At 51.1% G+C, this 27,445-nt stretch overlaps 55 non-coding genes across 55 annotated transcripts; all 55 read right to left on the reverse strand.

Moving 5' to 3' along the window:
• Positions 1-331: 331 nt before the first annotated feature.
• Trnas-cga (transfer RNA serine (anticodon CGA)) lies at positions 332-413 on the reverse strand. Its single transcript has one exon. It is a non-coding gene; the product is annotated as a tRNA-Ser (tRNA).
• A 138-nt stretch (positions 414-551) lies between these two features.
• Trnak-uuu (transfer RNA lysine (anticodon UUU)) lies at positions 552-624 on the reverse strand. Its single transcript has one exon. It is a non-coding gene; the product is annotated as a tRNA-Lys (tRNA).
• A 355-nt stretch (positions 625-979) lies between these two features.
• On the reverse strand, positions 980-1,061 carry Trnas-aga (transfer RNA serine (anticodon AGA)). The gene has a single exon. It is a non-coding gene; the product is annotated as a tRNA-Ser (tRNA).
• A 741-nt stretch (positions 1,062-1,802) lies between these two features.
• Trnas-cga (transfer RNA serine (anticodon CGA)) lies at positions 1,803-1,884 on the reverse strand. Its single transcript has one exon. It is a non-coding gene; the product is annotated as a tRNA-Ser (tRNA).
• Positions 1,885-2,023: 139 nt separating this feature from the next.
• On the reverse strand, positions 2,024-2,096 carry Trnak-uuu (transfer RNA lysine (anticodon UUU)). The gene has a single exon. It is a non-coding gene; the product is annotated as a tRNA-Lys (tRNA).
• Positions 2,097-2,450: 354 nt separating this feature from the next.
• Positions 2,451-2,532, reverse strand: Trnas-aga (transfer RNA serine (anticodon AGA)). The gene has a single exon. It is a non-coding gene; the product is annotated as a tRNA-Ser (tRNA).
• A 740-nt stretch (positions 2,533-3,272) lies between these two features.
• Trnas-cga (transfer RNA serine (anticodon CGA)) lies at positions 3,273-3,354 on the reverse strand. The gene has a single exon. It is a non-coding gene; the product is annotated as a tRNA-Ser (tRNA).
• A 566-nt stretch (positions 3,355-3,920) lies between these two features.
• On the reverse strand, positions 3,921-4,002 carry Trnas-aga (transfer RNA serine (anticodon AGA)). The gene has a single exon. It is a non-coding gene; the product is annotated as a tRNA-Ser (tRNA).
• Positions 4,003-4,742: 740 nt separating this feature from the next.
• Positions 4,743-4,824, reverse strand: Trnas-cga (transfer RNA serine (anticodon CGA)). The gene has a single exon. It is a non-coding gene; the product is annotated as a tRNA-Ser (tRNA).
• Positions 4,825-4,962: 138 nt separating this feature from the next.
• Trnak-uuu (transfer RNA lysine (anticodon UUU)) lies at positions 4,963-5,035 on the reverse strand. The gene has a single exon. It is a non-coding gene; the product is annotated as a tRNA-Lys (tRNA).
• Positions 5,036-5,389: 354 nt separating this feature from the next.
• Positions 5,390-5,471, reverse strand: Trnas-aga (transfer RNA serine (anticodon AGA)). The gene has a single exon. It is a non-coding gene; the product is annotated as a tRNA-Ser (tRNA).
• A 740-nt stretch (positions 5,472-6,211) lies between these two features.
• Positions 6,212-6,293, reverse strand: Trnas-cga (transfer RNA serine (anticodon CGA)). Its single transcript has one exon. It is a non-coding gene; the product is annotated as a tRNA-Ser (tRNA).
• Positions 6,294-6,431: 138 nt separating this feature from the next.
• Trnak-uuu (transfer RNA lysine (anticodon UUU)) lies at positions 6,432-6,504 on the reverse strand. The gene has a single exon. It is a non-coding gene; the product is annotated as a tRNA-Lys (tRNA).
• Positions 6,505-6,858: 354 nt separating this feature from the next.
• Positions 6,859-6,940, reverse strand: Trnas-aga (transfer RNA serine (anticodon AGA)). The gene has a single exon. It is a non-coding gene; the product is annotated as a tRNA-Ser (tRNA).
• Positions 6,941-7,680: 740 nt separating this feature from the next.
• On the reverse strand, positions 7,681-7,762 carry Trnas-cga (transfer RNA serine (anticodon CGA)). Its single transcript has one exon. It is a non-coding gene; the product is annotated as a tRNA-Ser (tRNA).
• A 138-nt stretch (positions 7,763-7,900) lies between these two features.
• Trnak-uuu (transfer RNA lysine (anticodon UUU)) lies at positions 7,901-7,973 on the reverse strand. The gene has a single exon. It is a non-coding gene; the product is annotated as a tRNA-Lys (tRNA).
• A 354-nt stretch (positions 7,974-8,327) lies between these two features.
• On the reverse strand, positions 8,328-8,409 carry Trnas-aga (transfer RNA serine (anticodon AGA)). Its single transcript has one exon. It is a non-coding gene; the product is annotated as a tRNA-Ser (tRNA).
• Positions 8,410-9,149: 740 nt separating this feature from the next.
• Trnas-cga (transfer RNA serine (anticodon CGA)) lies at positions 9,150-9,231 on the reverse strand. Its single transcript has one exon. It is a non-coding gene; the product is annotated as a tRNA-Ser (tRNA).
• A 138-nt stretch (positions 9,232-9,369) lies between these two features.
• Trnak-uuu (transfer RNA lysine (anticodon UUU)) lies at positions 9,370-9,442 on the reverse strand. The gene has a single exon. It is a non-coding gene; the product is annotated as a tRNA-Lys (tRNA).
• Positions 9,443-9,796: 354 nt separating this feature from the next.
• Positions 9,797-9,878, reverse strand: Trnas-aga (transfer RNA serine (anticodon AGA)). Its single transcript has one exon. It is a non-coding gene; the product is annotated as a tRNA-Ser (tRNA).
• Positions 9,879-10,618: 740 nt separating this feature from the next.
• Trnas-cga (transfer RNA serine (anticodon CGA)) lies at positions 10,619-10,700 on the reverse strand. Its single transcript has one exon. It is a non-coding gene; the product is annotated as a tRNA-Ser (tRNA).
• Positions 10,701-10,838: 138 nt separating this feature from the next.
• Trnak-uuu (transfer RNA lysine (anticodon UUU)) lies at positions 10,839-10,911 on the reverse strand. Its single transcript has one exon. It is a non-coding gene; the product is annotated as a tRNA-Lys (tRNA).
• A 354-nt stretch (positions 10,912-11,265) lies between these two features.
• Trnas-aga (transfer RNA serine (anticodon AGA)) lies at positions 11,266-11,347 on the reverse strand. Its single transcript has one exon. It is a non-coding gene; the product is annotated as a tRNA-Ser (tRNA).
• Positions 11,348-12,087: 740 nt separating this feature from the next.
• Positions 12,088-12,169, reverse strand: Trnas-cga (transfer RNA serine (anticodon CGA)). The gene has a single exon. It is a non-coding gene; the product is annotated as a tRNA-Ser (tRNA).
• Positions 12,170-12,307: 138 nt separating this feature from the next.
• Positions 12,308-12,380, reverse strand: Trnak-uuu (transfer RNA lysine (anticodon UUU)). Its single transcript has one exon. It is a non-coding gene; the product is annotated as a tRNA-Lys (tRNA).
• Positions 12,381-12,734: 354 nt separating this feature from the next.
• Positions 12,735-12,816, reverse strand: Trnas-aga (transfer RNA serine (anticodon AGA)). Its single transcript has one exon. It is a non-coding gene; the product is annotated as a tRNA-Ser (tRNA).
• A 740-nt stretch (positions 12,817-13,556) lies between these two features.
• Positions 13,557-13,638, reverse strand: Trnas-cga (transfer RNA serine (anticodon CGA)). The gene has a single exon. It is a non-coding gene; the product is annotated as a tRNA-Ser (tRNA).
• A 138-nt stretch (positions 13,639-13,776) lies between these two features.
• On the reverse strand, positions 13,777-13,849 carry Trnak-uuu (transfer RNA lysine (anticodon UUU)). The gene has a single exon. It is a non-coding gene; the product is annotated as a tRNA-Lys (tRNA).
• A 354-nt stretch (positions 13,850-14,203) lies between these two features.
• On the reverse strand, positions 14,204-14,285 carry Trnas-aga (transfer RNA serine (anticodon AGA)). The gene has a single exon. It is a non-coding gene; the product is annotated as a tRNA-Ser (tRNA).
• Positions 14,286-15,025: 740 nt separating this feature from the next.
• Trnas-cga (transfer RNA serine (anticodon CGA)) lies at positions 15,026-15,107 on the reverse strand. The gene has a single exon. It is a non-coding gene; the product is annotated as a tRNA-Ser (tRNA).
• A 138-nt stretch (positions 15,108-15,245) lies between these two features.
• Positions 15,246-15,318, reverse strand: Trnak-uuu (transfer RNA lysine (anticodon UUU)). Its single transcript has one exon. It is a non-coding gene; the product is annotated as a tRNA-Lys (tRNA).
• Positions 15,319-15,672: 354 nt separating this feature from the next.
• On the reverse strand, positions 15,673-15,754 carry Trnas-aga (transfer RNA serine (anticodon AGA)). The gene has a single exon. It is a non-coding gene; the product is annotated as a tRNA-Ser (tRNA).
• Positions 15,755-16,494: 740 nt separating this feature from the next.
• On the reverse strand, positions 16,495-16,576 carry Trnas-cga (transfer RNA serine (anticodon CGA)). Its single transcript has one exon. It is a non-coding gene; the product is annotated as a tRNA-Ser (tRNA).
• A 138-nt stretch (positions 16,577-16,714) lies between these two features.
• Trnak-uuu (transfer RNA lysine (anticodon UUU)) lies at positions 16,715-16,787 on the reverse strand. Its single transcript has one exon. It is a non-coding gene; the product is annotated as a tRNA-Lys (tRNA).
• A 354-nt stretch (positions 16,788-17,141) lies between these two features.
• On the reverse strand, positions 17,142-17,223 carry Trnas-aga (transfer RNA serine (anticodon AGA)). The gene has a single exon. It is a non-coding gene; the product is annotated as a tRNA-Ser (tRNA).
• Positions 17,224-17,963: 740 nt separating this feature from the next.
• Trnas-cga (transfer RNA serine (anticodon CGA)) lies at positions 17,964-18,045 on the reverse strand. The gene has a single exon. It is a non-coding gene; the product is annotated as a tRNA-Ser (tRNA).
• Positions 18,046-18,183: 138 nt separating this feature from the next.
• Positions 18,184-18,256, reverse strand: Trnak-uuu (transfer RNA lysine (anticodon UUU)). The gene has a single exon. It is a non-coding gene; the product is annotated as a tRNA-Lys (tRNA).
• Positions 18,257-18,610: 354 nt separating this feature from the next.
• Positions 18,611-18,692, reverse strand: Trnas-aga (transfer RNA serine (anticodon AGA)). The gene has a single exon. It is a non-coding gene; the product is annotated as a tRNA-Ser (tRNA).
• Positions 18,693-19,432: 740 nt separating this feature from the next.
• Trnas-cga (transfer RNA serine (anticodon CGA)) lies at positions 19,433-19,514 on the reverse strand. The gene has a single exon. It is a non-coding gene; the product is annotated as a tRNA-Ser (tRNA).
• A 138-nt stretch (positions 19,515-19,652) lies between these two features.
• Positions 19,653-19,725, reverse strand: Trnak-uuu (transfer RNA lysine (anticodon UUU)). The gene has a single exon. It is a non-coding gene; the product is annotated as a tRNA-Lys (tRNA).
• A 354-nt stretch (positions 19,726-20,079) lies between these two features.
• On the reverse strand, positions 20,080-20,161 carry Trnas-aga (transfer RNA serine (anticodon AGA)). Its single transcript has one exon. It is a non-coding gene; the product is annotated as a tRNA-Ser (tRNA).
• A 740-nt stretch (positions 20,162-20,901) lies between these two features.
• Positions 20,902-20,983, reverse strand: Trnas-cga (transfer RNA serine (anticodon CGA)). Its single transcript has one exon. It is a non-coding gene; the product is annotated as a tRNA-Ser (tRNA).
• A 138-nt stretch (positions 20,984-21,121) lies between these two features.
• On the reverse strand, positions 21,122-21,194 carry Trnak-uuu (transfer RNA lysine (anticodon UUU)). Its single transcript has one exon. It is a non-coding gene; the product is annotated as a tRNA-Lys (tRNA).
• Positions 21,195-21,548: 354 nt separating this feature from the next.
• Positions 21,549-21,630, reverse strand: Trnas-aga (transfer RNA serine (anticodon AGA)). Its single transcript has one exon. It is a non-coding gene; the product is annotated as a tRNA-Ser (tRNA).
• A 740-nt stretch (positions 21,631-22,370) lies between these two features.
• On the reverse strand, positions 22,371-22,452 carry Trnas-cga (transfer RNA serine (anticodon CGA)). Its single transcript has one exon. It is a non-coding gene; the product is annotated as a tRNA-Ser (tRNA).
• Positions 22,453-22,590: 138 nt separating this feature from the next.
• On the reverse strand, positions 22,591-22,663 carry Trnak-uuu (transfer RNA lysine (anticodon UUU)). Its single transcript has one exon. It is a non-coding gene; the product is annotated as a tRNA-Lys (tRNA).
• A 354-nt stretch (positions 22,664-23,017) lies between these two features.
• On the reverse strand, positions 23,018-23,099 carry Trnas-aga (transfer RNA serine (anticodon AGA)). Its single transcript has one exon. It is a non-coding gene; the product is annotated as a tRNA-Ser (tRNA).
• A 740-nt stretch (positions 23,100-23,839) lies between these two features.
• On the reverse strand, positions 23,840-23,921 carry Trnas-cga (transfer RNA serine (anticodon CGA)). Its single transcript has one exon. It is a non-coding gene; the product is annotated as a tRNA-Ser (tRNA).
• Positions 23,922-24,059: 138 nt separating this feature from the next.
• Positions 24,060-24,132, reverse strand: Trnak-uuu (transfer RNA lysine (anticodon UUU)). Its single transcript has one exon. It is a non-coding gene; the product is annotated as a tRNA-Lys (tRNA).
• A 355-nt stretch (positions 24,133-24,487) lies between these two features.
• On the reverse strand, positions 24,488-24,569 carry Trnas-aga (transfer RNA serine (anticodon AGA)). The gene has a single exon. It is a non-coding gene; the product is annotated as a tRNA-Ser (tRNA).
• Positions 24,570-25,309: 740 nt separating this feature from the next.
• On the reverse strand, positions 25,310-25,391 carry Trnas-cga (transfer RNA serine (anticodon CGA)). Its single transcript has one exon. It is a non-coding gene; the product is annotated as a tRNA-Ser (tRNA).
• Positions 25,392-25,529: 138 nt separating this feature from the next.
• Trnak-uuu (transfer RNA lysine (anticodon UUU)) lies at positions 25,530-25,602 on the reverse strand. Its single transcript has one exon. It is a non-coding gene; the product is annotated as a tRNA-Lys (tRNA).
• Positions 25,603-25,956: 354 nt separating this feature from the next.
• Trnas-aga (transfer RNA serine (anticodon AGA)) lies at positions 25,957-26,038 on the reverse strand. Its single transcript has one exon. It is a non-coding gene; the product is annotated as a tRNA-Ser (tRNA).
• Positions 26,039-26,778: 740 nt separating this feature from the next.
• Positions 26,779-26,860, reverse strand: Trnas-cga (transfer RNA serine (anticodon CGA)). Its single transcript has one exon. It is a non-coding gene; the product is annotated as a tRNA-Ser (tRNA).
• A 138-nt stretch (positions 26,861-26,998) lies between these two features.
• Trnak-uuu (transfer RNA lysine (anticodon UUU)) lies at positions 26,999-27,071 on the reverse strand. Its single transcript has one exon. It is a non-coding gene; the product is annotated as a tRNA-Lys (tRNA).
• Positions 27,072-27,445: the final 374 nt, after the last annotated feature.

Genomic DNA, 27,445 nt, shown 5'->3' on the forward strand with positions numbered 1-27,445 from the left:
TGCCGCACTCGAATGAGTCGAATTGCGACTCATAGAAAGAAATGAATGCTCGCTCTGTCCTACACTTTCAAGCACATCTGCGTACTCACGAACACGGCGACGGCGCGACAAAAGGACGGGGGCGTGTTCGTGGGCGTGCGACTGATTTCTGCAGTACTAGCGTCCGTGCGAGGTGAACGGATAGGCACAACAGACAGCGGCCGTCGCGAAACAGTATTCTTAAACATAAATTTCCGTCTTGTTGAGAATGGTGTCACTGGTTTGGATCCGCATTCACCCACGCATGTCACATGTGTGCGAAAATTTCTGCTCGTTTTAATGCAAAATCGCACGCAGCCGGTAGGATTCGAACCTACGCTCCCAGGGGGAATCTGATTTCGAGTCAGACGCCTTAACCACTCGGCCACGACTGCCAGTAGCGCAAGACCCTAGCAACACATGCAACTGCTACCGTTTAAAGCACTGCAGTGCCAGAAAACGGCGTAGCTGCGTTCTTTTCCGTAGTGCTTACACCGCTACTAGACGTGCGGCTACCAAAGTATTAAAATTTCCGCCCGAACAGGGACTTGAACCCTGGACCCTTAGGTTAAAAGCCTAATGCTCTACCGACTGAGCTATCCGGGCTCACATTACGTGAGCACCCCTCCCACTACGTATACTGACACATTGCCTCATGTCCTTTACTGTTGGGGTAGTCGTTGCGTGGAGCTGTTACTATTTAAACGTCGTCTGACTGCTGTCTATAAACTCATTGCGCTAGGCTCGTAACAGACTATCGAAGAAAGCTGATACACGATGTAAAGTCAAATTGCAGCAGTTTGTACGTCTCATATGCTACAGCGGAGGAGCTACGTGTTTTGTCGACGCTCACTGGACAACTGTAAAATTCACAAGCGTCTCGAACGCAGGGCTTCCCATGTATTCGCTCATTTCACGGTTCCGTTGGAGATGTTCTTCACCTCTTGACACAAAAAGGAAACGCAGTCGGTAGGACTCGAACCTACGCTCCCAGAGGGAATCTGATTTCTAGTCAGACGCCTTAACCACTCGGCCACGACTGCCGGTCGCATAGCGGTGTCCCGACAAGTGCAACTGCTCCTTTACATGCAATCTGACGGCAGAACGCGACATGGCCTCACTCGTTTCTGTAGTGCTTTCGTTGCCAGCACATCAGCCGTTACGACAGTGTAATAGTTTTCGCCTGGACGGGGGGCTTGAACACGGGACCTTTGGTTGAAGGTCTAGCGCTCTACCGACTGAGCTATCCGGTCCCTCGGCCGAGCGTTGTAGTACATGCTGCATGGTGTGCGAGTGACTCGCGTGTCGTAATTACTGGCTTATGGCTCCAATGGCGACTTCACCGACTTCCCACTGACGCACCGCTGACGCTAGTTTTGTGTCGTCTTAAACGATGGACATACTTACAAGCAGCTGCGAGATCTTAAGAAAAGAAACGCTGCACCACTGCTTTTGCCGCACTCGAATGAGTCGAATTGCGACTCATAGAAAGAAATGAATGCTCGCTCTGTCCTACACTTTCAAGCACATCTGCGTACTCACGAACACGGCGACGGCGCGACAAAAGGACGGGGGCGTGTTCGTGGGCGTGCGACTGATTTCTGCAGTACTAGCGTCCGTGCGAGGTGAACGGATAGGCACAACAGACAGCGGCCGTCGCGAAACAGTATTCTTAAACATAAATTTCCGTCTTGTTGAGAATGGTGTCACTGGTTTGGATCCGCATTCACCCACGCATGTCACATGTGTGCGAAAATTTCTGCTCGTTTTAATGCAAAATCGCACGCAGCCGGTAGGATTCGAACCTACGCTCCCAGGGGGAATCTGATTTCGAGTCAGACGCCTTAACCACTCGGCCACGACTGCCAGTAGCGCAAGACCCTAGCAACACATGCAACTGCTACCGTTTTAAAGCACTGCAGTGCCAGAAAACGGCGTAGCTGCGTTCTTTTCCGTAGTGCTTACACCGCTACTAGACGTGCGGCTACCAAAGTATTAAAATTTCCGCCCGAACAGGGACTTGAACCCTGGACCCTTAGGTTAAAAGCCTAATGCTCTACCGACTGAGCTATCCGGGCTCACATTACGTGAGCACCCCTCCCACTACGTATACTGACACATTGCCTCATGTCCTTTACTGTTGGGTAGTCGTTGCGTGGAGCTGTTACTATTTAAACGTCGTCTGACTGCTGTCTATAAACTCATTGCGCTAGGCTCGTAACAGACTATCGAAGAAAGCTGATACACGATGTAAAGTCAAATTGCAGCAGTTTGTACGTCTCATATGCTACAGCGGAGGAGCTACGTGTTTTGTCGACGCTCACTGGACAACTGTAAAATTCACAAGCGTCTCGAACGCAGGGCTTCCCATGTATTCGCTCATTTCACGGTTCCGTTGGAGATGTTCTTCACCTCTTGACACAAAAAGGAAACGCAGTCGGTAGGACTCGAACCTACGCTCCCAGAGGGAATCTGATTTCTAGTCAGACGCCTTAACCACTCGGCCACGACTGCCGGTCGCATAGCGGTGTCCCGACAAGTGCAACTGCTCCTTTACATGCAATCTGACGGCAGAACGCGACATGGCCTCACTCGTTTCTGTAGTGCTTTCGTTGCCAGCACATCAGCCGTTACGACAGTGTAATAGTTTTCGCCTGGACGGGGGCTTGAACACGGGACCTTTGGTTGAAGGTCTAGCGCTCTACCGACTGAGCTATCCGGTCCCTCGGCCGAGCGTTGTAGTACATGCTGCATGGTGTGCGAGTGACTCGCGTGTCGTAATTACTGGCTAATGGCTCCAATGACGACTTCACCGACTTCCCACTGACGCACCGCTGACGCTAGTTTTGTGTCGTCTTAAACGATGGACATACTTACAAGCAGCTGCGAGATCTTAAGAAAAGAAACGCTGCACCACTGCTTTTGCCGCACTCGAATGAGTCGAATTGCGACTCATAGAAAGAAATGAATGCTCGCTCTGTCCTACACTTTCAAGCACATCTGCGTACTCACGAACACGGCGACGGCGCGACAAAAGGACGGGGGCGTGTTCGTGGGCGTGCGACTGATTTCTGCAGTACTAGCGTCCGTGCGAGGTGAACGGATAGGCACAACAGACAGCGGCCGTCGCGAAACAGTATTCTTAAACATAAATTTCCGTCTTGTTGAGAATGGTGTCACTGGTTTGGATCCGCATTCACCCACGCATGTCACATGTGTGCGAAAATTTCTGCTCGTTTTAATGCAAAATCGCACGCAGCCGGTAGGATTCGAACCTACGCTCCCAGGGGGAATCTGATTTCGAGTCAGACGCCTTAACCACTCGGCCACGACTGCCAGTAGCGCAAGACCCTAGCAACACATGCAACTGCTACCGTTTAAAGCACTGCAGTGCCAGAAAACGGCGTAGCTGCGTTCTTTTCCGTAGTGCTTACACCGCTACTAGACGTTGCGGCTACCAAAGTATTAAAATTTCCGCCGAACAGGGACTTGAACCCTGGACCCTTAGGTTAAAAGCCTAATGCTCTACCGACTGAGCTATCCGGGCTCACATTACGTGAGCACCCCCTCCCACTACGTATACTGACACATTGCCTCATGTCCTTTACTGTTGGGTAGTCGTTGCGTGGAGCTGTTACTATTTAAACGTCGTCTGACTGCTGTCTATAAACTCATTGCGCTAGGCTCGTAACAGACTATCGAAGAAAGCTGATACACGATGTAAAGTCAAATTGCAGCAGTTTGTACGTCTCATATGCTACAGCGGAGGAGCTACGTGTTTTGTCGACGCTCACTGGACAACTGTAAAATTCACAAGCGTCTCGAACGCAGGGCTTCCCATGTATTCGCTCATTTCACGGTTCCGTTGGAGATGTTCTTCACCTCTTGACACAAAAAGGAAACGCAGTCGGTAGGACTCGAACCTACGCTCCCAGAGGGAATCTGATTTCTAGTCAGACGCCTTAACCACTCGGCCACGACTGCCGGTCGCATAGCGGTGTCCCGACAAGTGCAACTGCTCCTTTACATGCAATCTGACGGCAGAACGCGACATGGCCTCACTCGTTTCTGTAGTGCTTTCGTTGCCAGCACATCAGCCGTTACGACAGTGTAATAGTTTTCGCCTGGACGGGGCTTGAACACGGGACCTTGGTTGAAGGTCTAGCGCTCTACCGACTGAGCTATCCGGTCCCTCGGCCGAGCGTTGTAGTACATGCTGCATGGTGTGCGAGTGACTCGCGTGTCGTAATTACTGGCTTATGGCTCCAATGGCGACTTCACCGACTTCCCACTGACGCAACCGCTGACGCTAGTTTTGTGTCGTCTTAAACGATGGACATACTTACAAGCAGCTGCGAGATCTTAAGAAAAGAAACGCTGCACCACTGCTTTTGCCGCACTCGAATGAGTCGAATTGCGACTCATAGAAAGAAATGAATGCTCGCTCTGTCCCTACACTTTCAAGCACATCTGCGTACTCACGAACACGGCGACGGCGCGACAAAAGGACGGGGGCGTGTTCGTGGGCGTGCGACTGATTTCTGCAGTACTAGCGTCCGTGCGAGGTGAACGGATAGGCACAACAGACAGCGGCCGTCGCGAAACAGTATTCTTAAACATAAATTTCCGTCTTGTTGAGAATGGTGTCACTGGTTTGGATCCGCATTCACCCACGCATGTCACATGTGTGCGAAAATTTCTGCTCGTTTTAATGCAAAATCGCACGCAGCCGGTAGGATTCGAACCTACGCTCCCAGGGGGAATCTGATTTCGAGTCAGACGCCTTAACCACTCGGCCACGACTGCCAGTAGCGCAAGACCCTAGCAACACATGCAACTGCTACCGTTTAAAGCACTGCAGTGCCAGAAAACGGCGTAGCTGCGTTCTTTTCCGTAGTGCTTACACCGCTACTAGACGTGCGGCTACCAAAGTATTAAAATTTCCGCCCGAACAGGGACTTGAACCCTGGACCCTTAGGTTAAAAGCCTAATGCTCTACCGACTGAGCTATCCGGGCTCACATTACGTGAGCACCCCTCCCACTACGTATACTGACACATTGCCTCATGTCCTTTACTGTTGGGTAGTCGTTGCGTGGAGCTGTTACTATTTAAACGTCGTCTGACTGCTGTCTATAAACTCATTGCGCTAGGCTCGTAACAGACTATCGAAGAAAGCTGATACACGATGTAAAGTCAAATTGCAGCAGTTTGTACGTCTCATATGCTACAGCGGAGGAGCTACGTGTTTTGTCGACGCTCACTGGACAACTGTAAAATTCACAAGCGTCTCGAACGCAGGGCTTCCCATGTATTCGCTCATTTCACGGTTCCGTTGGAGATGTTCTTCACCTCTTGACACAAAAAGGAAACGCAGTCGGTAGGACTCGAACCTACGCTCCCAGAGGGAATCTGATTTCTAGTCAGACGCCTTAACCACTCGGCCACGACTGCCGGTCGCATAGCGGTGTCCCGACAAGTGCAACTGCTCCTTTACATGCAATCTGACGGCAGAACGCGACATGGCCTCACTCGTTTCTGTAGTGCTTTCGTTGCCAGCACATCAGCCGTTACGACAGTGTAATAGTTTTCGCCTGGACGGGGGCTTGAACACGGGACCTTTGGTTGAAGGTCTAGCGCTCTACCGACTGAGCTATCCGGTCCCTCGGCCGAGCGTTGTAGTACATGCTGCATGGTGTGCGAGTGACTCGCGTGTCGTAATTACTGGCTTATGGCTCCAATGGCGACTTCACCGACTTCCCACTGACGCACCGCTGACGCTAGTTTTGTGTCGTCTTAAACGATGGACATACTTACAAGCAGCTGCGAGATCTTAAGAAAAGAAACGCTGCACCACTGCTTTTGCCGCACTCGAATGAGTCGAATTGCGACTCATAGAAAGAAATGAATGCTCGCTCTGTCCTACACTTTCAAGCACATCTGCGTACTCACGAACACGGCGACGGCGCGACAAAAGGACGGGGGCGTGTTCGTGGGCGTGCGACTGATTTCTGCAGTACTAGCGTCCGTGCGAGGTGAACGGATAGGCACAACAGACAGCGGCCGTCGCGAAACAGTATTCTTAAACATAAATTTCCGTCTTGTTGAGAATGGTGTCACTGGTTTGGATCCGCATTCACCCACGCATGTCACATGTGTGCGAAAATTTCTGCTCGTTTTAATGCAAAATCGCACGCAGCCGGTAGGATTCGAACCTACGCTCCCAGGGGGAATCTGATTTCGAGTCAGACGCCTTAACCACTCGGCCACGACTGCCAGTAGCGCAAGACCCTAGCAACACATGCAACTGCTACCGTTTAAAGCACTGCAGTGCCAGAAAACGGCGTAGCTGCGTTCTTTTCCGTAGTGCTTACACCGCTACTAGACGTGCGGCTACCAAAGTATTAAAATTTCCGCCCGAACAGGGACTTGAACCCTGGACCCTTAGGTTAAAAGCCTAATGCTCTACCGACTGAGCTATCCGGGCTCACATTACGTGAGCACCCCTCCCACTACGTATACTGACACATTGCCTCATGTCCTTTACTGTTGGGTAGTCGTTGCGTGGAGCTGTTACTATTTAAACGTCGTCTGACTGCTGTCTATAAACTCATTGCGCTAGGCTCGTAACAGACTATCGAAGAAAGCTGATACACGATGTAAAGTCAAATTGCAGCAGTTTGTACGTCTCATATGCTACAGCGGAGGAGCTACGTGTTTTGTCGACGCTCACTGGACAACTGTAAAATTCACAAGCGTCTCGAACGCAGGGCTTCCCATGTATTCGCTCATTTCACGGTTCCGTTGGAGATGTTCTTCACCTCTTGACACAAAAAGGAAACGCAGTCGGTAGGACTCGAACCTACGCTCCCAGAGGGAATCTGATTTCTAGTCAGACGCCTTAACCACTCGGCCACGACTGCCGGTCGCATAGCGGTGTCCCGACAAGTGCAACTGCTCCTTTACATGCAATCTGACGGCAGAACGCGACATGGCCTCACTCGTTTCTGTAGTGCTTTCGTTGCCAGCACATCAGCCGTTACGACAGTGTAATAGTTTTCGCCTGGACGGGGGCTTGAACACGGGACCTTTGGTTGAAGGTCTAGCGCTCTACCGACTGAGCTATCCGGTCCCTCGGCCGAGCGTTGTAGTACATGCTGCATGGTGTGCGAGTGACTCGCGTGTCGTAATTACTGGCTTATGGCTCCAATGGCGACTTCACCGACTTCCCACTGACGCACCGCTGACGCTAGTTTTGTGTCGTCTTAAACGATGGACATACTTACAAGCAGCTGCGAGATCTTAAGAAAAGAAACGCTGCACCACTGCTTTTGCCGCACTCGAATGAGTCGAATTGCGACTCATAGAAAGAAATGAATGCTCGCTCTGTCCTACACTTTCAAGCACATCTGCGTACTCACGAACACGGCGACGGCGCGACAAAAGGACGGGGGCGTGTTCGTGGGCGTGCGACTGATTTCTGCAGTACTAGCGTCCGTGCGAGGTGAACGGATAGGCACAACAGACAGCGGCCGTCGCGAAACAGTATTCTTAAACATAAATTTCCGTCTTGTTGAGAATGGTGTCACTGGTTTGGATCCGCATTCACCCACGCATGTCACATGTGTGCGAAAATTTCTGCTCGTTTTAATGCAAAATCGCACGCAGCCGGTAGGATTCGAACCTACGCTCCCAGGGGGAATCTGATTTCGAGTCAGACGCCTTAACCACTCGGCCACGACTGCCAGTAGCGCAAGACCCTAGCAACACATGCAACTGCTACCGTTTAAAGCACTGCAGTGCCAGAAAACGGCGTAGCTGCGTTCTTTTCCGTAGTGCTTACACCGCTACTAGACGTGCGGCTACCAAAGTATTAAAATTTCCGCCCGAACAGGGACTTGAACCCTGGACCCTTAGGTTAAAAGCCTAATGCTCTACCGACTGAGCTATCCGGGCTCACATTACGTGAGCACCCCTCCCACTACGTATACTGACACATTGCCTCATGTCCTTTACTGTTGGGTAGTCGTTGCGTGGAGCTGTTACTATTTAAACGTCGTCTGACTGCTGTCTATAAACTCATTGCGCTAGGCTCGTAACAGACTATCGAAGAAAGCTGATACACGATGTAAAGTCAAATTGCAGCAGTTTGTACGTCTCATATGCTACAGCGGAGGAGCTACGTGTTTTGTCGACGCTCACTGGACAACTGTAAAATTCACAAGCGTCTCGAACGCAGGGCTTCCCATGTATTCGCTCATTTCACGGTTCCGTTGGAGATGTTCTTCACCTCTTGACACAAAAAGGAAACGCAGTCGGTAGGACTCGAACCTACGCTCCCAGAGGGAATCTGATTTCTAGTCAGACGCCTTAACCACTCGGCCACGACTGCCGGTCGCATAGCGGTGTCCCGACAAGTGCAACTGCTCCTTTACATGCAATCTGACGGCAGAACGCGACATGGCCTCACTCGTTTCTGTAGTGCTTTCGTTGCCAGCACATCAGCCGTTACGACAGTGTAATAGTTTTCGCCTGGACGGGGGCTTGAACACGGGACCTTTGGTTGAAGGTCTAGCGCTCTACCGACTGAGCTATCCGGTCCCTCGGCCGAGCGTTGTAGTACATGCTGCATGGTGTGCGAGTGACTCGCGTGTCGTAATTACTGGCTTATGGCTCCAATGGCGACTTCACCGACTTCCCACTGACGCACCGCTGACGCTAGTTTTGTGTCGTCTTAAACGATGGACATACTTACAAGCAGCTGCGAGATCTTAAGAAAAGAAACGCTGCACCACTGCTTTTGCCGCACTCGAATGAGTCGAATTGCGACTCATAGAAAGAAATGAATGCTCGCTCTGTCCTACACTTTCAAGCACATCTGCGTACTCACGAACACGGCGACGGCGCGACAAAAGGACGGGGGCGTGTTCGTGGGCGTGCGACTGATTTCTGCAGTACTAGCGTCCGTGCGAGGTGAACGGATAGGCACAACAGACAGCGGCCGTCGCGAAACAGTATTCTTAAACATAAATTTCCGTCTTGTTGAGAATGGTGTCACTGGTTTGGATCCGCATTCACCCACGCATGTCACATGTGTGCGAAAATTTCTGCTCGTTTTAATGCAAAATCGCACGCAGCCGGTAGGATTCGAACCTACGCTCCCAGGGGGAATCTGATTTCGAGTCAGACGCCTTAACCACTCGGCCACGACTGCCAGTAGCGCAAGACCCTAGCAACACATGCAACTGCTACCGTTTAAAGCACTGCAGTGCCAGAAAACGGCGTAGCTGCGTTCTTTTCCGTAGTGCTTACACCGCTACTAGACGTGCGGCTACCAAAGTATTAAAATTTCCGCCCGAACAGGGACTTGAACCCTGGACCCTTAGGTTAAAAGCCTAATGCTCTACCGACTGAGCTATCCGGGCTCACATTACGTGAGCACCCCTCCCACTACGTATACTGACACATTGCCTCATGTCCTTTACTGTTGGGTAGTCGTTGCGTGGAGCTGTTACTATTTAAACGTCGTCTGACTGCTGTCTATAAACTCATTGCGCTAGGCTCGTAACAGACTATCGAAGAAAGCTGATACACGATGTAAAGTCAAATTGCAGCAGTTTGTACGTCTCATATGCTACAGCGGAGGAGCTACGTGTTTTGTCGACGCTCACTGGACAACTGTAAAATTCACAAGCGTCTCGAACGCAGGGCTTCCCATGTATTCGCTCATTTCACGGTTCCGTTGGAGATGTTCTTCACCTCTTGACACAAAAAGGAAACGCAGTCGGTAGGACTCGAACCTACGCTCCCAGAGGGAATCTGATTTCTAGTCAGACGCCTTAACCACTCGGCCACGACTGCCGGTCGCATAGCGGTGTCCCGACAAGTGCAACTGCTCCTTTACATGCAATCTGACGGCAGAACGCGACATGGCCTCACTCGTTTCTGTAGTGCTTTCGTTGCCAGCACATCAGCCGTTACGACAGTGTAATAGTTTTCGCCTGGACGGGGGCTTGAACACGGGACCTTTGGTTGAAGGTCTAGCGCTCTACCGACTGAGCTATCCGGTCCCTCGGCCGAGCGTTGTAGTACATGCTGCATGGTGTGCGAGTGACTCGCGTGTCGTAATTACTGGCTTATGGCTCCAATGGCGACTTCACCGACTTCCCACTGACGCACCGCTGACGCTAGTTTTGTGTCGTCTTAAACGATGGACATACTTACAAGCAGCTGCGAGATCTTAAGAAAAGAAACGCTGCACCACTGCTTTTGCCGCACTCGAATGAGTCGAATTGCGACTCATAGAAAGAAATGAATGCTCGCTCTGTCCTACACTTTCAAGCACATCTGCGTACTCACGAACACGGCGACGGCGCGACAAAAGGACGGGGGCGTGTTCGTGGGCGTGCGACTGATTTCTGCAGTACTAGCGTCCGTGCGAGGTGAACGGATAGGCACAACAGACAGCGGCCGTCGCGAAACAGTATTCTTAAACATAAATTTCCGTCTTGTTGAGAATGGTGTCACTGGTTTGGATCCGCATTCACCCACGCATGTCACATGTGTGCGAAAATTTCTGCTCGTTTTAATGCAAAATCGCACGCAGCCGGTAGGATTCGAACCTACGCTCCCAGGGGGAATCTGATTTCGAGTCAGACGCCTTAACCACTCGGCCACGACTGCCAGTAGCGCAAGACCCTAGCAACACATGCAACTGCTACCGTTTAAAGCACTGCAGTGCCAGAAAACGGCGTAGCTGCGTTCTTTTCCGTAGTGCTTACACCGCTACTAGACGTGCGGCTACCAAAGTATTAAAATTTCCGCCCGAACAGGGACTTGAACCCTGGACCCTTAGGTTAAAAGCCTAATGCTCTACCGACTGAGCTATCCGGGCTCACATTACGTGAGCACCCCTCCCACTACGTATACTGACACATTGCCTCATGTCCTTTACTGTTGGGTAGTCGTTGCGTGGAGCTGTTACTATTTAAACGTCGTCTGACTGCTGTCTATAAACTCATTGCGCTAGGCTCGTAACAGACTATCGAAGAAAGCTGATACACGATGTAAAGTCAAATTGCAGCAGTTTGTACGTCTCATATGCTACAGCGGAGGAGCTACGTGTTTTGTCGACGCTCACTGGACAACTGTAAAATTCACAAGCGTCTCGAACGCAGGGCTTCCCATGTATTCGCTCATTTCACGGTTCCGTTGGAGATGTTCTTCACCTCTTGACACAAAAAGGAAACGCAGTCGGTAGGACTCGAACCTACGCTCCCAGAGGGAATCTGATTTCTAGTCAGACGCCTTAACCACTCGGCCACGACTGCCGGTCGCATAGCGGTGTCCCGACAAGTGCAACTGCTCCTTTACATGCAATCTGACGGCAGAACGCGACATGGCCTCACTCGTTTCTGTAGTGCTTTCGTTGCCAGCACATCAGCCGTTACGACAGTGTAATAGTTTTCGCCTGGACGGGGGCTTGAACACGGGACCTTTGGTTGAAGGTCTAGCGCTCTACCGACTGAGCTATCCGGTCCCTCGGCCGAGCGTTGTAGTACATGCTGCATGGTGTGCGAGTGACTCGCGTGTCGTAATTACTGGCTTATGGCTCCAATGGCGACTTCACCGACTTCCCACTGACGCACCGCTGACGCTAGTTTTGTGTCGTCTTAAACGATGGACATACTTACAAGCAGCTGCGAGATCTTAAGAAAAGAAACGCTGCACCACTGCTTTTGCCGCACTCGAATGAGTCGAATTGCGACTCATAGAAAGAAATGAATGCTCGCTCTGTCCTACACTTTCAAGCACATCTGCGTACTCACGAACACGGCGACGGCGCGACAAAAGGACGGGGGCGTGTTCGTGGGCGTGCGACTGATTTCTGCAGTACTAGCGTCCGTGCGAGGTGAACGGATAGGCACAACAGACAGCGGCCGTCGCGAAACAGTATTCTTAAACATAAATTTCCGTCTTGTTGAGAATGGTGTCACTGGTTTGGATCCGCATTCACCCACGCATGTCACATGTGTGCGAAAATTTCTGCTCGTTTTAATGCAAAATCGCACGCAGCCGGTAGGATTCGAACCTACGCTCCCAGGGGGAATCTGATTTCGAGTCAGACGCCTTAACCACTCGGCCACGACTGCCAGTAGCGCAAGACCCTAGCAACACATGCAACTGCTACCGTTTAAAGCACTGCAGTGCCAGAAAACGGCGTAGCTGCGTTCTTTTCCGTAGTGCTTACACCGCTACTAGACGTGCGGCTACCAAAGTATTAAAATTTCCGCCCGAACAGGGACTTGAACCCTGGACCCTTAGGTTAAAAGCCTAATGCTCTACCGACTGAGCTATCCGGGCTCACATTACGTGAGCACCCCTCCCACTACGTATACTGACACATTGCCTCATGTCCTTTACTGTTGGGTAGTCGTTGCGTGGAGCTGTTACTATTTAAACGTCGTCTGACTGCTGTCTATAAACTCATTGCGCTAGGCTCGTAACAGACTATCGAAGAAAGCTGATACACGATGTAAAGTCAAATTGCAGCAGTTTGTACGTCTCATATGCTACAGCGGAGGAGCTACGTGTTTTGTCGACGCTCACTGGACAACTGTAAAATTCACAAGCGTCTCGAACGCAGGGCTTCCCATGTATTCGCTCATTTCACGGTTCCGTTGGAGATGTTCTTCACCTCTTGACACAAAAAGGAAACGCAGTCGGTAGGACTCGAACCTACGCTCCCAGAGGGAATCTGATTTCTAGTCAGACGCCTTAACCACTCGGCCACGACTGCCGGTCGCATAGCGGTGTCCCGACAAGTGCAACTGCTCCTTTACATGCAATCTGACGGCAGAACGCGACATGGCCTCACTCGTTTCTGTAGTGCTTTCGTTGCCAGCACATCAGCCGTTACGACAGTGTAATAGTTTTCGCCTGGACGGGGGCTTGAACACGGGACCTTTGGTTGAAGGTCTAGCGCTCTACCGACTGAGCTATCCGGTCCCTCGGCCGAGCGTTGTAGTACATGCTGCATGGTGTGCGAGTGACTCGCGTGTCGTAATTACTGGCTAATGGCTCCAATGACGACTTCACCGACTTCCCACTGACGCACCGCTGACGCTAGTTTTGTGTCGTCTTAAACGATGGACATACTTACAAGCAGCTGCGAGATCTTAAGAAAAGAAACGCTGCACCACTGCTTTTGCCGCACTCGAATGAGTCGAATTGCGACTCATAGAAAGAAATGAATGCTCGCTCTGTCCTACACTTTCAAGCACATCTGCGTACTCACGAACACGGCGACGGCGCGACAAAAGGACGGGGGCGTGTTCGTGGGCGTGCGACTGATTTCTGCAGTACTAGCGTCCGTGCGAGGTGAACGGATAGGCACAACAGACAGCGGCCGTCGCGAAACAGTATTCTTAAACATAAATTTCCGTCTTGTTGAGAATGGTGTCACTGGTTTGGATCCGCATTCACCCACGCATGTCACATGTGTGCGAAAATTTCTGCTCGTTTTAATGCAAAATCGCACGCAGCCGGTAGGATTCGAACCTACGCTCCCAGGGGGAATCTGATTTCGAGTCAGACGCCTTAACCACTCGGCCACGACTGCCAGTAGCGCAAGACCCTAGCAACACATGCAACTGCTACCGTTTAAAGCACTGCAGTGCCAGAAAACGGCGTAGCTGCGTTCTTTTCCGTAGTGCTTACACCGCTACTAGACGTGCGGCTACCAAAGTATTAAAATTTCCGCCCGAACAGGGACTTGAACCCTGGACCCTTAGGTTAAAAGCCTAATGCTCTACCGACTGAGCTATCCGGGCTCACATTACGTGAGCACCCCTCCCACTACGTATACTGACACATTGCCTCATGTCCTTTACTGTTGGGTAGTCGTTGCGTGGAGCTGTTACTATTTAAACGTCGTCTGACTGCTGTCTATAAACTCATTGCGCTAGGCTCGTAACAGACTATCGAAGAAAGCTGATACACGATGTAAAGTCAAATTGCAGCAGTTTGTACGTCTCATATGCTACAGCGGAGGAGCTACGTGTTTTGTCGACGCTCACTGGACAACTGTAAAATTCACAAGCGTCTCGAACGCAGGGCTTCCCATGTATTCGCTCATTTCACGGTTCCGTTGGAGATGTTCTTCACCTCTTGACACAAAAAGGAAACGCAGTCGGTAGGACTCGAACCTACGCTCCCAGAGGGAATCTGATTTCTAGTCAGACGCCTTAACCACTCGGCCACGACTGCCGGTCGCATAGCGGTGTCCCGACAAGTGCAACTGCTCCTTTACATGCAATCTGACGGCAGAACGCGACATGGCCTCACTCGTTTCTGTAGTGCTTTCGTTGCCAGCACATCAGCCGTTACGACAGTGTAATAGTTTTCGCCTGGACGGGGGCTTGAACACGGGACCTTTGGTTGAAGGTCTAGCGCTCTACCGACTGAGCTATCCGGTCCCTCGGCCGAGCGTTGTAGTACATGCTGCATGGTGTGCGAGTGACTCGCGTGTCGTAATTACTGGCTTATGGCTCCAATGGCGACTTCACCGACTTCCCACTGACGCACCGCTGACGCTAGTTTTGTGTCGTCTTAAACGATGGACATACTTACAAGCAGCTGCGAGATCTTAAGAAAAGAAACGCTGCACCACTGCTTTTGCCGCACTCGAATGAGTCGAATTGCGACTCATAGAAAGAAATGAATGCTCGCTCTGTCCTACACTTTCAAGCACATCTGCGTACTCACGAACACGGCGACGGCGCGACAAAAGGACGGGGGCGTGTTCGTGGGCGTGCGACTGATTTCTGCAGTACTAGCGTCCGTGCGAGGTGAACGGATAGGCACAACAGACAGCGGCCGTCGCGAAACAGTATTCTTAAACATAAATTTCCGTCTTGTTGAGAATGGTGTCACTGGTTTGGATCCGCATTCACCCACGCATGTCACATGTGTGCGAAAATTTCTGCTCGTTTTAATGCAAAATCGCACGCAGCCGGTAGGATTCGAACCTACGCTCCCAGGGGGAATCTGATTTCGAGTCAGACGCCTTAACCACTCGGCCACGACTGCCAGTAGCGCAAGACCCTAGCAACACATGCAACTGCTACCGTTTAAAGCACTGCAGTGCCAGAAAACGGCGTAGCTGCGTTCTTTTCCGTAGTGCTTACACCGCTACTAGACGTGCGGCTACCAAAATATTAAAATTTCCGCCCGAACAGGGACTTGAACCCTGGACCCTTAGGTTAAAAGCCTAATGCTCTACCGACTGAGCTATCCGGGCTCACATTACGTGAGCACCCCTCCCACTACGTATACTGACACATTGCCTCATGTCCTTTACTGTTGGGTAGTCGTTGCGTGGAGCTGTTACTATTTAAACGTCGTCTGACTGCTGTCTATAAACTCATTGCGCTAGGCTCGTAACAGACTATCGAAGAAAGCTGATACACGATGTAAAGTCAAATTGCAGCAGTTTGTACGTCTCATATGCTACAGCGGAGGAGCTACGTGTTTTGTCGACGCTCACTGGACAACTGTAAAATTCACAAGCGTCTCGAACGCAGGGCTTCCCATGTATTCGCTCATTTCACGGTTCCGTTGGAGATGTTCTTCACCTCTTGACACAAAAAGGAAACGCAGTCGGTAGGACTCGAACCTACGCTCCCAGAGGGAATCTGATTTCTAGTCAGACGCCTTAACCACTCGGCCACGACTGCCGGTCGCATAGCGGTGTCCCGACAAGTGCAACTGCTCCTTTACATGCAATCTGACGGCAGAACGCGACATGGCCTCACTCGTTTCTGTAGTGCTTTCGTTGCCAGCACATCAGCCGTTACGACAGTGTAATAGTTTTCGCCTGGACGGGGGCTTGAACACGGGACCTTTGGTTGAAGGTCTAGCGCTCTACCGACTGAGCTATCCGGTCCCTCGGCCGAGCGTTGTAGTACATGCTGCATGGTGTGCGAGTGACTCGCGTGTCGTAATTACTGGCTTATGGCTCCAATGGCGACTTCACCGACTTCCCACTGACGCACCGCTGACGCTAGTTTTGTGTCGTCTTAAACGATGGACATACTTACAAGCAGCTGCGAGATCTTAAGAAAAGAAACGCTGCACCACTGCTTTTGCCGCACTCGAATGAGTCGAATTGCGACTCATAGAAAGAAATGAATGCTCGCTCTGTCCTACACTTTCAAGCACATCTGCGTACTCACGAACACGGCGACGGCGCGACAAAAGGACGGGGGCGTGTTCGTGGGCGTGCGACTGATTTCTGCAGTACTAGCGTCCGTGCGAGGTGAACGGATAGGCACAACAGACAGCGGCCGTCGCGAAACAGTATTCTTAAACATAAATTTCCGTCTTGTTGAGAATGGTGTCACTGGTTTGGATCCGCATTCACCCACGCATGTCACATGTGTGCGAAAATTTCTGCTCGTTTTAATGCAAAATCGCACGCAGCCGGTAGGATTCGAACCTACGCTCCCAGGGGGAATCTGATTTCGAGTCAGACGCCTTAACCACTCGGCCACGACTGCCAGTAGCGCAAGACCCTAGCAACACATGCAACTGCTACCGTTTAAAGCACTGCAGTGCCAGAAAACGGCGTAGCTGCGTTCTTTTCCGTAGTGCTTACACCGCTACTAGACGTGCGGCTACCAAAGTATTAAAATTTCCGCCCGAACAGGGACTTGAACCCTGGACCCTTAGGTTAAAAGCCTAATGCTCTACCGACTGAGCTATCCGGGCTCACATTACGTGAGCACCCCTCCCACTACGTATACTGACACATTGCCTCATGTCCTTTACTGTTGGGTAGTCGTTGCGTGGAGCTGTTACTATTTAAACGTCGTCTGACTGCTGTCTATAAACTCATTGCGCTAGGCTCGTAACAGACTATCGAAGAAAGCTGATACACGATGTAAAGTCAAATTGCAGCAGTTTGTACGTCTCATATGCTACAGCGGAGGAGCTACGTGTTTTGTCGACGCTCACTGGACAACTGTAAAATTCACAAGCGTCTCGAACGCAGGGCTTCCCATGTATTCGCTCATTTCACGGTTCCGTTGGAGATGTTCTTCACCTCTTGACACAAAAAGGAAACGCAGTCGGTAGGACTCGAACCTACGCTCCCAGAGGGAATCTGATTTCTAGTCAGACGCCTTAACCACTCGGCCACGACTGCCGGTCGCATAGCGGTGTCCCGACAAGTGCAACTGCTCCTTTACATGCAATCTGACGGCAGAACGCGACATGGCCTCACTCGTTTCTGTAGTGCTTTCGTTGCCAGCACATCAGCCGTTACGACAGTGTAATAGTTTTCGCCTGGACGGGGGCTTGAACACGGGACCTTTGGTTGAAGGTCTAGCGCTCTACCGACTGAGCTATCCGGTCCCTCGGCCGAGCGTTGTAGTACATGCTGCATGGTGTGCGAGTGACTCGCGTGTCGTAATTACTGGCTTATGGCTCCAATGGCGACTTCACCGACTTCCCACTGACGCACCGCTGACGCTAGTTTTGTGTCGTCTTAAACGATGGACATACTTACAAGCAGCTGCGAGATCTTAAGAAAAGAAACGCTGCACCACTGCTTTTGCCGCACTCGAATGAGTCGAATTGCGACTCATAGAAAGAAATGAATGCTCGCTCTGTCCTACACTTTCAAGCACATCTGCGTACTCACGAACACGGCGACGGCGCGACAAAAGGACGGGGGCGTGTTCGTGGGCGTGCGACTGATTTCTGCAGTACTAGCGTCCGTGCGAGGTGAACGGATAGGCACAACAGACAGCGGCCGTCGCGAAACAGTATTCTTAAACATAAATTTCCGTCTTGTTGAGAATGGTGTCACTGGTTTGGATCCGCATTCACCCACGCATGTCACATGTGTGCGAAAATTTCTGCTCGTTTTAATGCAAAATCGCACGCAGCCGGTAGGATTCGAACCTACGCTCCCAGGGGGAATCTGATTTCGAGTCAGACGCCTTAACCACTCGGCCACGACTGCCAGTAGCGCAAGACCCTAGCAACACATGCAACTGCTACCGTTTAAAGCACTGCAGTGCCAGAAAACGGCGTAGCTGCGTTCTTTTCCGTAGTGCTTACACCGCTACTAGACGTGCGGCTACCAAAGTATTAAAATTTCCGCCCGAACAGGGACTTGAACCCTGGACCCTTAGGTTAAAAGCCTAATGCTCTACCGACTGAGCTATCCGGGCTCACATTACGTGAGCACCCCTCCCACTACGTATACTGACACATTGCCTCATGTCCTTTACTGTTGGGTAGTCGTTGCGTGGAGCTGTTACTATTTAAACGTCGTCTGACTGCTGTCTATAAACTCATTGCGCTAGGCTCGTAACAGACTATCGAAGAAAGCTGATACACGATGTAAAGTCAAATTGCAGCAGTTTGTACGTCTCATATGCTACAGCGGAGGAGCTACGTGTTTTGTCGACGCTCACTGGACAACTGTAAAATTCACAAGCGTCTCGAACGCAGGGCTTCCCATGTATTCGCTCATTTCACGGTTCCGTTGGAGATGTTCTTCACCTCTTGACACAAAAAGGAAACGCAGTCGGTAGGACTCGAACCTACGCTCCCAGAGGGAATCTGATTTCTAGTCAGACGCCTTAACCACTCGGCCACGACTGCCGGTCGCATAGCGGTGTCCCGACAAGTGCAACTGCTCCTTTACATGCAATCTGACGGCAGAACGCGACATGGCCTCACTCGTTTCTGTAGTGCTTTCGTTGCCAGCACATCAGCCGTTACGACAGTGTAATAGTTTTCGCCTGGACGGGGGCTTGAACACGGGACCTTTGGTTGAAGGTCTAGCGCTCTACCGACTGAGCTATCCGGTCCCTCGGCCGAGCGTTGTAGTACATGCTGCATGGTGTGCGAGTGACTCGCGTGTCGTAATTACTGGCTTATGGCTCCAATGGCGACTTCACCGACTTCCCACTGACGCACCGCTGACGCTAGTTTTGTGTCGTCTTAAACGATGGACATACTTACAAGCAGCTGCGAGATCTTAAGAAAAGAAACGCTGCACCACTGCTTTTGCCGCACTCGAATGAGTCGAATTGCGACTCATAGAAAGAAATGAATGCTCGCTCTGTCCTACACTTTCAAGCACATCTGCGTACTCACGAACACGGCGACGGCGCGACAAAAGGACGGGGGCGTGTTCGTGGGCGTGCGACTGATTTCTGCAGTACTAGCGTCCGTGCGAGGTGAACGGATAGGCACAACAGACAGCGGCCGTCGCGAAACAGTATTCTTAAACATAAATTTCCGTCTTGTTGAGAATGGTGTCACTGGTTTGGATCCGCATTCACCCACGCATGTCACATGTGTGCGAAAATTTCTGCTCGTTTTAATGCAAAATCGCACGCAGCCGGTAGGATTCGAACCTACGCTCCCAGGGGGAATCTGATTTCGAGTCAGACGCCTTAACCACTCGGCCACGACTGCCAGTAGCGCAAGACCCTAGCAACACATGCAACTGCTACCGTTTAAAGCACTGCAGTGCCAGAAAACGGCGTAGCTGCGTTCTTTTCCGTAGTGCTTACACCGCTACTAGACGTGCGGCTACCAAAGTATTAAAATTTCCGCCCGAACAGGGACTTGAACCCTGGACCCTTAGGTTAAAAGCCTAATGCTCTACCGACTGAGCTATCCGGGCTCACATTACGTGAGCACCCCTCCCACTACGTATACTGACACATTGCCTCATGTCCTTTACTGTTGGGTAGTCGTTGCGTGGAGCTGTTACTATTTAAACGTCGTCTGACTGCTGTCTATAAACTCATTGCGCTAGGCTCGTAACAGACTATCGAAGAAAGCTGATACACGATGTAAAGTCAAATTGCAGCAGTTTGTACGTCTCATATGCTACAGCGGAGGAGCTACGTGTTTTGTCGACGCTCACTGGACAACTGTAAAATTCACAAGCGTCTCGAACGCAGGGCTTCCCATGTATTCGCTCATTTCACGGTTCCGTTGGAGATGTTCTTCACCTCTTGACACAAAAAGGAAACGCAGTCGGTAGGACTCGAACCTACGCTCCCAGAGGGAATCTGATTTCTAGTCAGACGCCTTAACCACTCGGCCACGACTGCCGGTCGCATAGCGGTGTCCCGACAAGTGCAACTGCTCCTTTACATGCAATCTGACGGCAGAACGCGACATGGCCTCACTCGTTTCTGTAGTGCTTTCGTTGCCAGCACATCAGCCGTTACGACAGTGTAATAGTTTTCGCCTGGACGGGGGCTTGAACACGGGACCTTTGGTTGAAGGTCTAGCGCTCTACCGACTGAGCTATCCGGTCCCTCGGCCGAGCGTTGTAGTACATGCTGCATGGTGTGCGAGTGACTCGCGTGTCGTAATTACTGGCTAATGGCTCCAATGACGACTTCACCGACTTCCCACTGACGCACCGCTGACGCTAGTTTTGTGTCGTCTTAAACGATGGACATACTTACAAGCAGCTGCGAGATCTTAAGAAAAGAAACGCTGCACCACTGCTTTTGCCGCACTCGAATGAGTCGAATTGCGACTCATAGAAAGAAATGAATGCTCGCTCTGTCCTACACTTTCAAGCACATCTGCGTACTCACGAACACGGCGACGGCGCGACAAAAGGACGGGGGCGTGTTCGTGGGCGTGCGACTGATTTCTGCAGTACTAGCGTCCGTGCGAGGTGAACGGATAGGCACAACAGACAGCGGCCGTCGCGAAACAGTATTCTTAAACATAAATTTCCGTCTTGTTGAGAATGGTGTCACTGGTTTGGATCCGCATTCACCCACGCATGTCACATGTGTGCGAAAATTTCTGCTCGTTTTAATGCAAAATCGCACGCAGCCGGTAGGATTCGAACCTACGCTCCCAGGGGGAATCTGATTTCGAGTCAGACGCCTTAACCACTCGGCCACGACTGCCAGTAGCGCAAGACCCTAGCAACACATGCAACTGCTACCGTTTAAAGCACTGCAGTGCCAGAAAACGGCGTAGCTGCGTTCTTTTCCGTAGTGCTTACACCGCTACTAGACGTGCGGCTACCAAAGTATTAAAATTTCCGCCCGAACAGGGACTTGAACCCTGGACCCTTAGGTTAAAAGCCTAATGCTCTACCGACTGAGCTATCCGGGCTCACATTACGTGAGCACCCCTCCCACTACGTATACTGACACATTGCCTCATGTCCTTTACTGTTGGGTAGTCGTTGCGTGGAGCTGTTACTATTTAAACGTCGTCTGACTGCTGTCTATAAACTCATTGCGCTAGGCTCGTAACAGACTATCGAAGAAAGCTGATACACGATGTAAAGTCAAATTGCAGCAGTTTGTACGTCTCATATGCTACAGCGGAGGAGCTACGTGTTTTGTCGACGCTCACTGGACAACTGTAAAATTCACAAGCGTCTCGAACGCAGGGCTTCCCATGTATTCGCTCATTTCACGGTTCCGTTGGAGATGTTCTTCACCTCTTGACACAAAAAGGAAACGCAGTCGGTAGGACTCGAACCTACGCTCCCAGAGGGAATCTGATTTCTAGTCAGACGCCTTAACCACTCGGCCACGACTGCCGGTCGCATAGCGGTGTCCCGACAAGTGCAACTGCTCCTTTACATGCAATCTGACGGCAGAACGCGACATGGCCTCACTCGTTTCTGTAGTGCTTTCGTTGCCAGCACATCAGCCGTTACGACAGTGTAATAGTTTTCGCCTGGACGGGGGCTTGAACACGGGACCTTTGGTTGAAGGTCTAGCGCTCTACCGACTGAGCTATCCGGTCCCTCGGCCGAGCGTTGTAGTACATGCTGCATGGTGTGCGAGTGACTCGCGTGTCGTAATTACTGGCTTATGGCTCCAATGGCGACTTCACCGACTTCCCACTGACGCACCGCTGACGCTAGTTTTGTGTCGTCTTAAACGATGGACATACTTACAAGCAGCTGCGAGATCTTAAGAAAAGAAACGCTGCACCACTGCTTTTGCCGCACTCGAATGAGTCGAATTGCGACTCATAGAAAGAAATGAATGCTCGCTCTGTCCTACACTTTCAAGCACATCTGCGTACTCACGAACACGGCGACGGCGCGACAAAAGGACGGGGGCGTGTTCGTGGGCGTGCGACTGATTTCTGCAGTACTAGCGTCCGTGCGAGGTGAACGGATAGGCACAACAGACAGCGGCCGTCGCGAAACAGTATTCTTAAACATAAATTTCCGTCTTGTTGAGAATGGTGTCACTGGTTTGGATCCGCATTCACCCACGCATGTCACATGTGTGCGAAAATTTCTGCTCGTTTTAATGCAAAATCGCACGCAGCCGGTAGGATTCGAACCTACGCTCCCAGGGGGAATCTGATTTCGAGTCAGACGCCTTAACCACTCGGCCACGACTGCCAGTAGCGCAAGACCCTAGCAACACATGCAACTGCTACCGTTTAAAGCACTGCAGTGCCAGAAAACGGCGTAGCTGCGTTCTTTTCCGTAGTGCTTACACCGCTACTAGACGTGCGGCTACCAAAGTATTAAAATTTCCGCCCGAACAGGGACTTGAACCCTGGACCCTTAGGTTAAAAGCCTAATGCTCTACCGACTGAGCTATCCGGGCTCACATTACGTGAGCACCCCTCCCACTACGTATACTGACACATTGCCTCATGTCCTTTACTGTTGGGTAGTCGTTGCGTGGAGCTGTTACTATTTAAACGTCGTCTGACTGCTGTCTATAAACTCATTGCGCTAGGCTCGTAACAGACTATCGAAGAAAGCTGATACACGATGTAAAGTCAAATTGCAGCAGTTTGTACGTCTCATATGCTACAGCGGAGGAGCTACGTGTTTTGTCGACGCTCACTGGACAACTGTAAAATTCACAAGCGTCTCGAACGCAGGGCTTCCCATGTATTCGCTCATTTCACGGTTCCGTTGGAGATGTTCTTCACCTCTTGACACAAAAAGGAAACGCAGTCGGTAGGACTCGAACCTACGCTCCCAGAGGGAATCTGATTTCTAGTCAGACGCCTTAACCACTCGGCCACGACTGCCGGTCGCATAGCGGTGTCCCGACAAGTGCAACTGCTCCTTTACATGCAATCTGACGGCAGAACGCGACATGGCCTCACTCGTTTCTGTAGTGCTTTCGTTGCCAGCACATCAGCCGTTACGACAGTGTAATAGTTTTCGCCTGGACGGGGGCTTGAACACGGGACCTTTGGTTGAAGGTCTAGCGCTCTACCGACTGAGCTATCCGGTCCCTCGGCCGAGCGTTGTAGTACATGCTGCATGGTGTGCGAGTGACTCGCGTGTCGTAATTACTGGCTTATGGCTCCAATGGCGACTTCACCGACTTCCCACTGACGCACCGCTGACGCTAGTTTTGTGTCGTCTTAAACGATGGACATACTTACAAGCAGCTGCGAGATCTTAAGAAAAGAAACGCTGCACCACTGCTTTTGCCGCACTCGAATGAGTCGAATTGCGACTCATAGAAAGAAATGAATGCTCGCTCTGTCCTACACTTTCAAGCACATCTGCGTACTCACGAACACGGCGACGGCGCGACAAAAGGACGGGGGCGTGTTCGTGGGCGTGCGACTGATTTCTGCAGTACTAGCGTCCGTGCGAGGTGAACGGATAGGCACAACAGACAGCGGCCGTCGCGAAACAGTATTCTTAAACATAAATTTCCGTCTTGTTGAGAATGGTGTCACTGGTTTGGATCCGCATTCACCCACGCATGTCACATGTGTGCGAAAATTTCTGCTCGTTTTAATGCAAAATCGCACGCAGCCGGTAGGATTCGAACCTACGCTCCCAGGGGGAATCTGATTTCGAGTCAGACGCCTTAACCACTCGGCCACGACTGCCAGTAGCGCAAGACCCTAGCAACACATGCAACTGCTACCGTTTAAAGCACTGCAGTGCCAGAAAACGGCGTAGCTGCGTTCTTTTCCGTAGTGCTTACACCGCTACTAGACGTGCGGCTACCAAAGTATTAAAATTTCCGCCCGAACAGGGACTTGAACCCTGGACCCTTAGGTTAAAAGCCTAATGCTCTACCGACTGAGCTATCCGGGCTCACATTACGTGAGCACCCCCTCCCACTACGTATACTGACACATTGCCTCATGTCCTTTACTGTTGGGTAGTCGTTGCGTGGAGCTGTTACTATTTAAACGTCGTCTGACTGCTGTCTATAAACTCATTGCGCTAGGCTCGTAACAGACTATCGAAGAAAGCTGATACACGATGTAAAGTCAAATTGCAGCAGTTTGTACGTCTCATATGCTACAGCGGAGGAGCTACGTGTTTTGTCGACGCTCACTGGACAACTGTAAAATTCACAAGCGTCTCGAACGCAGGGCTTCCCATGTATTCGCTCATTTCACGGTTCCGTTGGAGATGTTCTTCACCTCTTGACACAAAAAGGAAACGCAGTCGGTAGGACTCGAACCTACGCTCCCAGAGGGAATCTGATTTCTAGTCAGACGCCTTAACCACTCGGCCACGACTGCCGGTCGCATAGCGGTGTCCCGACAAGTGCAACTGCTCCTTTACATGCAATCTGACGGCAGAACGCGACATGGCCTCACTCGTTTCTGTAGTGCTTTCGTTGCCAGCACATCAGCCGTTACGACAGTGTAATAGTTTTCGCCTGGACGGGGGCTTGAACACGGGACCTTTGGTTGAAGGTCTAGCGCTCTACCGACTGAGCTATCCGGTCCCTCGGCCGAGCGTTGTAGTACATGCTGCATGGTGTGCGAGTGACTCGCGTGTCGTAATTACTGGCTTATGGCTCCAATGGCGACTTCACCGACTTCCCACTGACGCACCGCTGACGCTAGTTTTGTGTCGTCTTAAACGATGGACATACTTACAAGCAGCTGCGAGATCTTAAGAAAAGAAACGCTGCACCACTGCTTTTGCCGCACTCGAATGAGTCGAATTGCGACTCATAGAAAGAAATGAATGCTCGCTCTGTCCTACACTTTCAAGCACATCTGCGTACTCACGAACACGGCGACGGCGCGACAAAAGGACGGGGGCGTGTTCGTGGGCGTGCGACTGATTTCTGCAGTACTAGCGTCCGTGCGAGGTGAACGGATAGGCACAACAGACAGCGGCCGTCGCGAAACAGTATTCTTAAACATAAATTTCCGTCTTGTTGAGAATGGTGTCACTGGTTTGGATCCGCATTCACCCACGCATGTCACATGTGTGCGAAAATTTCTGCTCGTTTTAATGCAAAATCGCACGCAGCCGGTAGGATTCGAACCTACGCTCCCAGGGGGAATCTGATTTCGAGTCAGACGCCTTAACCACTCGGCCACGACTGCCAGTAGCGCAAGACCCTAGCAACACATGCAACTGCTACCGTTTAAAGCACTGCAGTGCCAGAAAACGGCGTAGCTGCGTTCTTTTCCGTAGTGCTTACACCGCTACTAGACGTGCGGCTACCAAAGTATTAAAATTTCCGCCCGAACAGGGACTTGAACCCTGGACCCTTAGGTTAAAAGCCTAATGCTCTACCGACTGAGCTATCCGGGCTCACATTACGTGAGCACCCCTCCCACTACGTATACTGACACATTGCCTCATGTCCTTTACTGTTGGGTAGTCGTTGCGTGGAGCTGTTACTATTTAAACGTCGTCTGACTGCTGTCTATAAACTCATTGCGCTAGGCTCGTAACAGACTATCGAAGAAAGCTGATACACGATGTAAAGTCAAATTGCAGCAGTTTGTACGTCTCATATGCTACAGCGGAGGAGCTACGTGTTTTGTCGACGCTCACTGGACAACTGTAAAATTCACAAGCGTCTCGAACGCAGGGCTTCCCATGTATTCGCTCATTTCACGGTTCCGTTGGAGATGTTCTTCACCTCTTGACACAAAAAGGAAACGCAGTCGGTAGGACTCGAACCTACGCTCCCAGAGGGAATCTGATTTCTAGTCAGACGCCTTAACCACTCGGCCACGACTGCCGGTCGCATAGCGGTGTCCCGACAAGTGCAACTGCTCCTTTACATGCAATCTGACGGCAGAACGCGACATGGCCTCACTCGTTTCTGTAGTGCTTTCGTTGCCAGCACATCAGCCGTTACGACAGTGTAATAGTTTTCGCCTGGACGGGGGCTTGAACACGGGACCTTTGGTTGAAGGTCTAGCGCTCTACCGACTGAGCTATCCGGTCCCTCGGCCGAGCGTTGTAGTACATGCTGCATGGTGTGCGAGTGACTCGCGTGTCGTAATTACTGGCTTATGGCTCCAATGGCGACTTCACCGACTTCCCACTGACGCACCGCTGACGCTAGTTTTGTGTCGTCTTAAACGATGGACATACTTACAAGCAGCTGCGAGATCTTAAGAAAAGAAACGCTGCACCACTGCTTTTGCCGCACTCGAATGAGTCGAATTGCGACTCATAGAAAGAAATGAATGCTCGCTCTGTCCTACACTTTCAAGCACATCTGCGTACTCACGAACACGGCGACGGCGCGACAAAAGGACGGGGGCGTGTTCGTGGGCGTGCGACTGATTTCTGCAGTACTAGCGTCCGTGCGAGGTGAACGGATAGGCACAACAGACAGCGGCCGTCGCGAAACAGTATTCTTAAACATAAATTTCCGTCTTGTTGAGAATGGTGTCACTGGTTTGGATCCGCATTCACCCACGCATGTCACATGTGTGCGAAAATTTCTGCTCGTTTTAATGCAAAATCGCACGCAGCCGGTAGGATTCGAACCTACGCTCCCAGGGGGAATCTGATTTCGAGTCAGACGCCTTAACCACTCGGCCACGACTGCCAGTAGCGCAAGACCCTAGCAACACATGCAACTGCTACCGTTTAAAGCACTGCAGTGCCAGAAAACGGCGTAGCTGCGTTCTTTTCCGTAGTGCTTACACCGCTACTAGACGTGCGGCTACCAAAGTATTAAAATTTCCGCCCGAACAGGGACTTGAACCCTGGACCCTTAGGTTAAAAGCCTAATGCTCTACCGACTGAGCTATCCGGGCTCACATTACGTGAGCACCCCTCCCACTACGTATACTGACACATTGCCTCATGTCCTTTACTGTTGGGTAGTCGTTGCGTGGAGCTGTTACTATTTAAACGTCGTCTGACTGCTGTCTATAAACTCATTGCGCTAGGCTCGTAACAGACTATCGAAGAAAGCTGATACACGATGTAAAGTCAAATTGCAGCAGTTTGTACGTCTCATATGCTACAGCGGAGGAGCTACGTGTTTTGTCGACGCTCACTGGACAACTGTAAAATTCACAAGCGTCTCGAACGCAGGGCTTCCCATGTATTCGCTCATTTCACGGTTCCGTTGGAGATGTTCTTCACCTCTTGACACAAAAAGGAAACGCAGTCGGTAGGACTCGAA

Source organism: Schistocerca serialis, unplaced genomic scaffold (assembly GCF_023864345.2).
Source record: "Schistocerca serialis cubense isolate TAMUIC-IGC-003099 unplaced genomic scaffold, iqSchSeri2.2 HiC_scaffold_995, whole genome shotgun sequence".
NCBI classification, from domain to species: Eukaryota; Metazoa; Arthropoda; class Insecta; order Orthoptera; family Acrididae; genus Schistocerca; species Schistocerca serialis.